Raw genomic sequence first — 12,035 nt, forward strand, 5'->3', positions numbered from 1 at the left:
ACAGGGAAGCTGAAGAGGGGCAAATGCAGTAAGGAGAGTACTTGAGGCGGGCCTGGTATTTCTCTTCTATGAGATTCCAAGTTTGGTCATGTCCTGGAGAAGTTAGGGTAACCTACAAGAGGTGTCAGTACCACTGTAGTCTGTGAAGCTACCTGAAGGGATACCATGTCTTCCCAGAAATCTAATCACCAGCTGCCTACAACTTCCCCAAACACCCACCTGAACACTGTTTTACTCCTCACCACCCTCACTCTGCAGAATCACATGACAGCCCAACATTGTTACTTCACCTAGTGGCAAGTATGCAGATCAATTTTTTCCGTTCCCTTTCCTACCGTAGTCTTTCTGTCAGAGATGTTTGAACCAGAGCAACTCCATCTCGAATAAGAACTGGGTAAAATAAAGCTGAGACCTACTGGACTGCATTTCCAGGTCAGGCATTGTAAGTCACAGGATGAGATAGAAGGTTGGCACAAGATATAGGTCACAAAGGCCTTGCTGATAAAATATCACGAGGTAAAGAAGCCAGCCTAAACCCACCAAAACCAAGATGGTGATGAAAGTGACCTCTGGCCATCCTCACTGCTCATTATATGCTAATTATAATGCATTAGCATGATAAAAGACACTCCCACCAGAGCCATGACAGTTTACAAGTGCCATGGCAATGTCAGGAAGTTACTCTATATGGTCTAAAAGGGGGAGGAACCCTCAGTTCCAGGAATTGCCCACCCCTTTCCTGGAAAACTCGTGAATAATCCACCCCTTGTTTAACATATAATCAAGAAATAACCATAAGTATTAACAGTGGAACAGCCCATGCTGCTGCTCTGCCTATGGAGTAGCCATTCTTTATTCCTTTACTTTCTTAATAAACTCACTTTCACTTTACGGATTCACCTGAAATTCTTTCTTGTGTGAGATCCAAGAACCTTATCTTAGGGTCTGGATTGGGACCCCTTTCTGGTAACACCTTCCTGGTGACTATGAAGGGACAATACTGAAGAGACCCCTGACCATAAGGAAATAGACTGCAACACCAATGGGCCAACTTTGGGTAAGTGTTGGGGTACATTTTACCCGGGTAAAGGATGGGATTGGGTTAGAGGCCCAACTTAGAGGAGTTAGAGTCTCAGTCCTAAGACAGTGTGGGTTAAAAGACCCTCTTAATAAAAGGTAAGGATGCTTGACCGGACTTGGGTTTGAGACCCAACTTAGGAAGGTTAGAGTTCTTCCTAAGATTTAGGGGGTTAGAGGCCCCTGTCAGTAAAGTCCCACTTGGCTAAAAATGGATTTGGCATTACAGGATGTTAACCACTATTCTCTTTGGATTAATTTGCCTTGCACTCTTTGCTGATGGCTGTGAGTAACAGGATTAGACATGTACAGGATTATGAGACATAAGAGTCTTTTCCTCCCCAAAAGGGGAAACTTGAGAGCTGACGGAGCTGCTGGAAAAGATCCCTTCACAATTGACAAGCGGCCACCTAAACTTTTGATTCAGCGTTGCTGCAATGGGTCTTTCTCTGGCCTCCCTGACCTCTTCGCCTCCCCACCCTGCTACAGGCAATGCTTTTCTTCCTTTCTCTCCTTTCCCTTTCTTATCTTTTCTGTTATTCAGGGCGATCATCTTGCCCAGAGACATCATATTGAAACTCTTGGTCAGAGGTTGGATGAAAGCTGACAGGGTCCATCCAGGAGCAAGTTTCAGCCTTGCCAGTTCCATTTTGGGTGCTGAGTGGAGTGGTGACTGTAGCAAACCTGGTGTACTTTGTGCTATAAATTTGTCTTTCTGTATCGCCCTGTCATAAAGAGGAGTACCTTAGGATAGAACATGGGCTTAGGACCTCAGTAACAAACTTTGCTGCAGGTCCCTGAAACAGAAAAGGCTGGATGAAGTTTCCCTCTCGTCTTGTTTCATGTCCTTGGGAGCTCGACCTTGTAATCACATGGTGGTATTTTCTCTCGGTCTCCATCATCCAGCGGACAAGAAACATGAAGTTCACATCATAGTTAGCCCTAAAAATTATCTTGAGCAGTTAAAAGGCTTTGCAAGCTCTAGACTTCTTCTAAGAAAAGCAATGGAAACTGCCTAATGCTGTAACTTAGTGACTAAGGCTTTGTCTTTTCACAATGACAGCCTGAGTCCAGGGTTCAACTCCTGGCTTAGGGGATGCGTCCTTTCTGGTTTGATATCTGGTGACCTTTACCATTTGTTGATTCTCTTCCCATCCACAAACTGTCTGGAATTTTCCTTTTCTGAGCACCTAGGAGGTTACCTTTGGTAAAGTTCAAAACCTAAAATCATTGGCCATTTGGCTTGGATAAAGTCAGGTAATAAGAGATTTAAAAGAATTTTTTTTTTTAGAGTGCTATGGTTAAAAGTCAGCTTAATTAAAAGTGGATATTCAAGCTGTAACAGCCTGGATCTCCTTGGGAAAAACACAGGAAGCTCCATAGACCTCATTTTGGGGAAAACCTGTTTTTCTCATGGAACCCTAGGAATGGAAAGCAGATAGATCCTTCTCAAAGTCTAAGGCTCTGTACTGCTTTGCATTGCATTATCTGATGGTTTTGACTTTTGGGGATTTCAGAAATTGCTTCATATTATGAGAGAACATTGATGTGTAATAACTAGGTAGGAAATATACTTTTGGGGATAGCTTATTTTTGCAAACAAATCAGTCCTATTATGATTTGTCTTTAGTAAAAATGGGAAAGTAAAGAGAGAGAAAAATTGTTTCAAGAACCTATTAGATTCTAGTCTCATCAGTTGTTTTTAAGTTTATTTCTGCAATTGAGACTAATTCTGCTTATTCCTGTGAACCAACCAGTGATCTCTGGCAGCTGCTCAGAAGAAACAAGAGGGAGGGATGAGTAATGTAAAACTCTGGATCCATATTCTAATTCTGAGCCTCTATTGGAATCAGCTAGCAACCCCATATCAGCTTGGTTTCAACAGTTTCCCAGTTCATGGTAAGCCTTCTTATTTAGTTTACTTGGGATAATTTTGCTCATTTTTCTTTATTGTTATAGGATATATTGCCATTGAACTCTTTGCATAGGAATGCAGGATAAACTTACTCAATCATGTCATTTACAATAACATGGGTTCAGCTGGGGGCCATTATCCTAGATGAATTAGTGCAGAAACAGAAAACCAAATACCACATATTCTCACTTATAAGTGTGAGCTAAACATGGGGTCCTCATGGGCATAAAGATGACAATAATGGAAACTGGGAATTACTAGACAGGGAAGGGAGGAAGCAGGGCAAGGGATGAAAAACTATTGGGTACTATACTCAGTACCAGGGTGATAGGATCATTCATACCCTAAACCTCAGCTTAACACAATCTGGCCAGGTAACAAAACTGCACATGTACCCCTGAATCTAAAATTAAAAAAAAAAAAGAAAAAATGCAGGCTGGGCATGGTGGCTTATGCCTGTAATCCCAGCACTTTGGGAGGCTAAGGCAGGAGGATCACCTGAGGTCAGGAGTTCGAGACCAGCCTGGCCAACATGGCAAAACCCCATTTCCACTAAAAATACAAAAATTCTCTAGGCATAGTGGCGGGTGCCTGTAATTCCAGATGCCCAGGAGGCTGAGGTGGGAGAATCACTTGAACCCAGGAGGCTGAGTTTGCAGTGAGCCAAGATTGCACCACTGCACTCCAGCCTGGGCAACAGAGCAAGACTCCATCTCAAAAAATAACAATAAAGATAGAAAAAAATGCTGGAAAAAAAATAAGATAAAAAGACAAGCTATAGACTGTGAGATTTGCAAATCATGTATCTGACAGAGGACTAATATCCAGAATATATAAAGAACTTTCAAAAGTCAACAAGAAAACATCGATCTAAATTAGAAAAATGAGCAAAAGATATGAAAGGAGATTTCACTGAAGAAGATATACAGATGGTCAATAAAGACATGAAAAGGGCTGGGTGTGGTGGCTCACGCCTGTAATCCCAGCACTTTGGGAGGCCGAGGCAGGCAGATCACGAGGTCAGGAGATCGAGATCATCCTGGCTAACACAGTGAAACCCCGTCTCTACTAAAAATACAAAAAATTAGCCGAGCGTAGTGGCGTGCGCCTGTAGTCCCAGCTACTCAGGAGGCTGAGGCAGGAGAATGGTGTGAACCCGGGAGGCGGAGCTTGCAGTGAGCCGAGATTGCGCCACTGCACTCCAGCCTGGGCGACAGAGCCAGACTCCGTCTAAAAAAAAAAAAAAAAAAAGACATGAAAAGATGTTCAACATTATTAGCCATTGGGGAAATGCAAATGAAAATCACAATGCAATATTGCTACACAACTACAGAACAGCTAACATAAAAAACAGGGTCAACACCAAATGCTGATGAGGATGCAGTCAACTAGATCACACATACGTTGCTGGTGGAAATGTAAAATGGTACAGCTACTCTGGAAAATACTTTGGTAGTTTCTGGAAAAACTAAACACGCAACTACTGCACAACCCAGCAACTGCACTCTTGAGCACTTATCGCACTGAAATGAATACATATATTCACACAAAATCCTATACAGGAATGCTTGTAGCAGCATAATTTGTACCTCCAAACTGGAAACAATCCAGATTTCCTTCAGTGGATGAATGGTCAAACTGTGGTACGTCGATACCATGTGGTATACTACTCAGCAATATAAAGAAAGGAATTATTGTTGATACACACAACTTCTCCAGGGAATTATGCTGAGTGGAAAAAAGCCAATCACAAAAGATTATATACTGTGTGATTCTATTCATGTAACATTCTTAAAATGACAACATTATAGAAATGGGGAAAAGATAAGTGGTTGCCAGGGGATAAGAGTGGAGGGAGGATGTAGATACAGTTACAAAAAAGCAACAAGAGGCCAGGCGCAGTGGCTCAGGACTGTAATCCCAGCACTTTGGGAGGCTAAGGCTGGTGGATCACTTGAGGTCAGGAGTTCAAGATCAGCCTGGGCAACAGAGTGAGACTCTGTCTCAAAAAAAAAAAAAAAAGCAACACAAGAGGGACATTTGTGATGGAACTGTTTGGTATCTTGACGGTGATTGTGGTCACCTGAACCTACACATGACAACACTGCATAGAATAAAACACACACATGCACATACACACACACACGCACACACATACACACACACACAGATGAGTGCACGAAAAACTGGTAAAATCTGAGTAAGATGGATCAATTGTACCAATATCAATTTTCCAGTTGTGATATTGTTCTATAATTATGCAAGATGTTACCATTGGGTGAAAATGGGTGAAAGGCAAGTGGAATCTCATAATTGCATGTGAATCTCAATGAGCTCAAAATGTAGAGATTCTTTAAAAAGCAAGCCTAATCACAGCCAATAAGCAGAGGATTCAGGTTAAGGAAACATTTGTGTTAACAAAAAGCAAAAGTTATGGATTTCTGAAGTCAGACTGGCCTCACTGGATGGAAATAGCATGGGAAGAAGTGTCCAGAATGATCTTTGCCACCCAATCTGGAAGTCCCTAGGTTTAGCATGACATATTACTGACTTGAGATCAAGTCTACTAGGTAACTCTTTTTCCTACCCAAAGGAAGGGGTGAATGAAGAAAATGCTCTGAAATAACACGAGCTGCTGCCTCCCTCAAAGCCCAGGGGCTGAGGCTGCCCTTTCCTTCCCTGGGTGGGTAGTTCTGTTCTGTCTTATGTAGGTTTTGCAGCCTCTATCTCCTCATTCAGCTCCTCCAGCTCTGAGGACCTGCACAGCCCATTCAACACATTACCCTGCACTGGAAGGTGGGCCAATCTACAAGCTGGGCAGGAGGACTCGTATAGTTCTCCCTACCTCCCCATCTTCCATCCTAGAGGGATCTAGGTATTTACTACATTCTGAGCAGGAAAAGGTGACCCATCCCTTAGCTAGGCAAGCACACATACACAAAACCTCCAAGAATGTTCTATCAGTTATTTTTTTTTTTTTTTGAGATGGAGTCTCGCTCTGTGGCCCAGGCTGGAGTGCAGTGGTGCAATCTCGGCTCACTGCAAGCTCTGCCTCCCGGGTTCACGCCATTCTCCTGCCTCAGCCTCCCGAGTAGCTGAGACTACAGGCGCCCGCCACCACGCCCGGCTAATTTTTTGTATTTTTAGTAGAGACGGGGTTTCACCATGGTCTAGATCTCCTGACCTCGTGATCCGCCCGCCTCGGCCTCCCAGAGTGCTGGGATTCAACTCAGGCAATATAATCCAACCCAGATGGGCTGCAAGGTGGTGAGGCTTCTCTCTATAAGCCTTGAGAAGTGCTAGGCTCAAGGAATGGGATGCAGAGCAGTAGGAAGAAGGATGGACAAAACAACCACAATAGAAATCACTAGAAGGTTTTTGTAACAGGGGAGCTTGTGGGTTGAACAGCAAGTGTCAGAAGTTCTTAGTAAATTAAAGTCACATATCAAAAGTAAACTTTTAAAAATCAACATATAATAATTGTACATATTTATGGGGTACATAGTGATATTTTGATACATACAATGCATAGTGATCAGATAAGGCTAATTATCTTACCCATCATCTCAAATACTTATTATTTTTTATACTGGGATCATTCAATCATTCAACATTCTCCTTCTAGCTATTTGCAACTGTACATTATTGTTAACTACAGTGGTATGGAATGCTTAAAAAGTACACTTTTTTATCAAGCCAATTCACCAGAGTTGTAACAGTTTAAATACAGGCATGGCTTTTTAATTGCACTTTGGAAATAATGTGTTTTTTACAAATTGCAGGTTTGTGGCAAGCTGGATTGAGCAAGTCTGTTGGCACCATTTTTTCAACAGCATGTAGTCACTTTGTATCTTTGCGTCACATTTTGCTAATTCTTACAGTCTGTCTCTTGTGATTTTTGGGGGGGGGCGCCATGAACCACACCCATACAAGATGGCAAACTTAATCTATAAATGTTGTTTATTTTCTAACTGCTTTACCAATTCGCCATTTCCCATCCTTCTCCCCGTCACCAGGCCTCCTTATTACCTGAGACAAAACAACACTGAAATTAGGCCAATTAGTGGCTCTCACCTATAATCCCAGCAGTTTGAGAGGCTGAGGTGGGGGAACCACTTGAGACCGGGAGTTCAAGACCAGCCTGGGAGACATAGTGAGACCCTGTCTCTACAAAACAAACAAAAAAACCTTTTTTTTAATGGAGTCTTGCTCTGTCACCTTGGCTGGAGTATAGTGGTGCGATCTTGCCTCACTGCAACCTCTGCTTCCCAGGTTTAAGCGATCCCCCCGCCTCAGTCTCCCAGTCTCCCAGGATTACATGCACGCACCACCACATCCAGCCAATTTATTTTTTAAATTTTATTTTTAGTAGCGATGGAATATCACCATGTTGGCCAGGCTGGTCTTGAACTCCTGACCTCAAGTGATCCACCCAGCTCGGCCTCTCAAAGTACTGGGGTTACAGGTGTGAGTCACAGCACCCATCCAAAGTTTTTGTTTTAATTAGCCATGCATGGTAATGCACACCTGTAGTCCCAACTTCACAGGAGGCTGGGGCAGGAGGATCACTTGAGCCCAGGAGTTCAAGGCTGCAGTGAGCTATGATAGTACCACTGCACTCCAGCCTGAGGGACAGAGCCAGACCCTGTATAAAAATAAAAAATAAAAATAAAATAAAAAAGAAAGAAAAGAAAAAGCAGAAGGGAAAAAGAAATGCATCCAGGTAATATCCTATAATGGCCTAAAAAGTGTTTAAGCGAAAGAGTCGGGAGAGTTGCGTGTCTCTCACTCCAAATCAAAAGCTAGAAATGAAGCTTAGTGAGGAAGGCATGATGAGCCAAAAGCTAGGCCTCTTGGCCAAACAGCTAAATTGTAAATACAAAGGAAAAGTTCTGAAGGAAATTAAAAGTGTTGCCCCAGTGAACATATGAATGATAAGAAAACAAAATGGTCTTATTGTTGATAAGGAGAAAGCTTGAGTGGTCTGGAGAGAAGATCAAACCAGCCACAATATTCCCTTAAACCAAAGCCTAATCCAGAGCAACCCCTAACTCTCTTTAATTTTATGAAGCCTGAGAGAGGTAAGGAAATTGCAGAAGAAAAGTTTGAAGTTAGCAGAGTTTGGTTCCTGAGGTTTAAGGAAAGGAATTTTCTCCAAGACATAAAAGTGCAAGGTGAAGCAGCAAGTGCTGTAGAAGCTGCAGCAAGGTATCCAGAAGACCTAGCTAAGGTAATTGACGAAGGTGGCTACACTAAAATACAGAATTGTGTTATAGATGAAACGGTCTTCTTTCGGAAGAAGATGCCATTCACGACTTTAATAGCTAGAGAGAAATCAATGCCTGCCTTCAAAACTTCCAAGGACTGGCTGACTCTCTTGTTAGGGGCTAATGCAGCTGGAGACAAGCCAATGTTCTTTTACTATTTCAAAAATCCTGGGGCTCTGAAGAATTATGTGAAATCTACTCTGCCTGTGCTATATAAATAGAACAACAAAGCCTGGATGGCAGCACATCTGCTTACAGCATGGTTTACTAAATGTTTTCAGCCCACTGTTGAGACATACTGCTCAGAATAATAAAAAAGATTCTTTCAAAATATTTTTTTACCACTCATTGACAATGCATCTCACTCAGGAGCTCTGATGGAGATATACAAGGAGGTTCATATTGTTTTAATGACTGTCAACACGACATCCATTCCGCACCCACGGATCAGAAGTAATTTCAACTTTCAAGTCTTGCTATTTAAGAAAGACATTTTGTAAGATTATGGCTGCCATAGACAGTGATTCCTCTGATGGATCTGGGCAAAGTAAATTGAAAACCTCTAGAAAGGATTCACCATTCTAGATGCCATTGAGGACATCTGTGGGAGGAGGTCAAAATAGCAATGTGAACAAGAGTTTGGAAGAAGTTGATTCTAACCCTCATGGATGACTTTGAGGGATTTAGGACTTCAAAAGAGGAAGTCACTGCAGACATAGAGGAAACAGCAAGAGAACCAGAATTAAAAGCCTGAAAATCTGACTGAACTGCTAAAATCTCAAGATAAAATTTGAACAGATGAGAAGTTGCTTCTTATGGATAAGCAAAAAAAAGTGGTTTCTTGGAATGGAATCTAATTCTGGTGAAGATGGTGTGAACATTGTTGAAATAACAACACAGGATTTGAAATATGACATAAACTTAGTGGATGAAACAATGACAGTTTGAGAGGATTGACTCCAATTTTGAAAGAAGTTCTACTGTGGGTAAAATGCTATCAAACAGCATCACATGCCACAGAGAAATCCTTCATGAAAGGAAGAGTCAATTGATCTGGCAAACTTCATCGTTGTTTTATTTTAAAAAATTGCCACAGCCACCCCAACTTGTAGCGGCCACCATCCTGATCAGTCAGCAGCTATCAACACAAGGCAAGACCCTCCACCTGCAAAGATTACTACTCACTGAAGGCTCAGATGATCATTAGCATCTTAACAATAAAATATTTTTAAGATATGTACTTTTTTTTTTAGAGATGAGGTCTTGCTCTGTTGCCCAGGCTGGAAGGCAGTGGCATGATCATAGCTCACTGCAGCCTTGAACTCCTGGGCTCAAGCAATCCTCCTGTCTCAGCCTCCTGAGTAGCTAGGACTACAGGTGCGCACCACCACACCCAGCTAACTTTTTGTATCTTTTGTAGACAGGGCATCTCACTCTGTCATCCAGGCTGGAGTACAGAACCACAATCGTAGCTCACAGCAGCCTCAAACTCCTGGGCTCAAGTGATTCTCCCACTTTGGCCTCCCACAGTATTAGGATTACAGGTGTAAGCAACTGGGCCCAGCCTGGTTTTTCAGACATAATGTTACTGCACTCTTAATAGACTACAGTACAGTGTAAACACAATTTTCATGTGTGCTGGGAAACCAAAAAATTCATGTGACTGGCTTCAGTGTGATATTTGCTTTGTTGTGGTGGTCTGGAACTGAACCCTCAATATCTTCAAGGGATGCCTGTATATTGAAGCTTGCGCCTACAGATGAATTTTTTAATGTGCCAGAATTTTCATTTGCTCAAACTATAAGTGTTTTTTTCTTCAAACTTGGTGGTTTTGTGAAGTCACCACAATAAAAATGTCTATGTGATGGATCCATGCAGAGAGCTGAGGAAAGTCATGTAGAGACTCCTTTGCACAACCTGCTCCTGACCACGCAAAGCACAAAAGGTGGGTCCCGTCTGCAAGTGCTACTTTAAGGGGGCCAGGTGGAACCAACAATGCGATTCCCATGCCCCTTGTGAGGAGTAGAATGGGAGCCATTGCATTTGCTGGTAGCAGGTTATATGCTCTTTGATTCAACCCAGTATCTGTTGTAGAAGAGGCAATAGCCCCTTTAAGACCCTCATTTCAACCCTCGGAAGGCCCAAAGACATGTTAATACCTGTTGATCAGTCTTCTCCAGCCAAGCTTTTTAAGATCAGGGTCCGTTCAAGAAGATGTTCCGCTTTGATTGTGCCTGGCCCCTAGAGAACCTTTTGCTTCAGATCCTCCTGGTAATGGGTGGTGTCTGGTCATTCTCCCTCCACCGCTCAGAGCCCCATAGGCGATGTAGGATCAGGCCCTTCAAAATAGCAAGTGTGCAGGGCAGAACAAAATGCCCAAGTCTGGCCTCACATTGAACTTTTCTTAATGACTACTGATCTACAAACTGATTAAACAAAATTAGAAAACAAAACAAAATGGTTTCTGTTCTGAATTTTGCCTGAAAATGTTTTTGTTCACATTAATGAAGGTGGCAGAAGAAAAAATTGCTGTGGTTTTCCACTCCTGTAAACTTATCTGCTCTGGTTCCAAATCTTATCACTTCCGCTGCTGGGAAGATAACAAAGCAATTTAGGGCCTACTAGAGAAAGCAGACTTGACCTTGGCACAAATCTCTTTGTCAAGAGACAGAGAGGCTGAGCCTTCTCTGAGCAGTGTCTTTGAGTATCTTAGTTGACAGTATGATCAAAGCATTGCAAGACTGCCAGTTCCAAGACAACTATGCAGTTCAGGGGATTTGCCTCACAGACTATGCAAGAGCCTGGGCCAATACAATGTTCAAGAAAGTGAACTAGCTCTCAAGCTTGCAAGACCCAGGGACGGGATCTAGGTAAGGAGTAGGCACAGTGTTTCATAGGCAAGTCCCTGAGGCAAAGTGAGGTACTTCTTGTCAAAGGTATTGCCATGGAAAATAATAGCCAGGGAGTATTGCACTGTTTGCAATCCATTTGATGACCTAAAACATTGTCTTTGAACAATGTCTGGTTGTCTGGGAGCTCTGTACCCTGACTGCACTCTCCTGGCCATTCCTGGAGATTCCTTAATTACCTTTACATCTTGGTTGCTCCTTTGAAAGACACACTCAGAACGAACCTCTTGAAACCACCTACTGTTTTTATTGCAGGAGTGATTTTGAAGGTATTGTCCCTTTTATATCACACAAGGGCCTCCTGGAAGTGATAAGAACAGAAGTTCCAGGAAAGGTTCTGTTTCTCCTGGACAGCTGGGATTTTTTTTATTTTAATGATTGTGTGGCTGTTGTTATTGATGCCACTGTCTACTTTGGTTTCAGCTGCTGAGAAGTTCAGAGTCAAACCTGAATCTCACCTCTGCAAAAAGCACAGGATTCCATGGCAAACGTTGCATATACCCAAATCATCCCTGGCGCCACCTTCATTTACTGCACCAGGCTTTCTTCATTGTGATGATGTTCTCTCTCTTTTCTAAAAAAAAAAGAAAAAAAATCCTGTTTTACTGTGCCCATTTCTGCAAGCCACAAAAATACTCCTTGGGGGATAGATAACATATAAACAAGTGAACCAACAAATCAGACAGGTAATTGGCAGAAAAAACTTAGTTTAAAATACTTTTATCCCTCTTTTGGAGTTGGGTGAGGAGCAATCTGGCCTTGTCTGTCTTTAAATGGCTGTGTTTGCAAACTAACATCTGCTATGTTGAGTGAAGAACGTGTTTATAAATGACCGTTGGTATTTTTAACTTCCGATGGAGGCGACTA

At 42.4% G+C, this 12,035-nt stretch overlaps 1 long non-coding RNA gene across 1 annotated transcript; it reads left to right on the plus strand.

Moving 5' to 3' along the window:
• The first annotated feature begins 854 nt into the window (after window positions 1-854).
• Window positions 855-11,760, plus strand: LOC129478339 (uncharacterized). The gene is made up of 4 exons (XR_008656403.1): window positions 855-1,057; window positions 1,622-1,764; window positions 2,835-2,976; window positions 11,592-11,760. It is a non-coding gene; the product is annotated as an uncharacterized lncRNA (long non-coding RNA).
• The last annotated feature ends 275 nt before the right edge of the window (window positions 11,761-12,035 follow it).

The sequence above is a fragment of the Symphalangus syndactylus genome, chromosome 3 (genome assembly GCF_028878055.3).
Source record: "Symphalangus syndactylus isolate Jambi chromosome 3, NHGRI_mSymSyn1-v2.1_pri, whole genome shotgun sequence".
NCBI lineage: Eukaryota > Metazoa > Chordata > Mammalia > Primates > Hylobatidae > Symphalangus > Symphalangus syndactylus.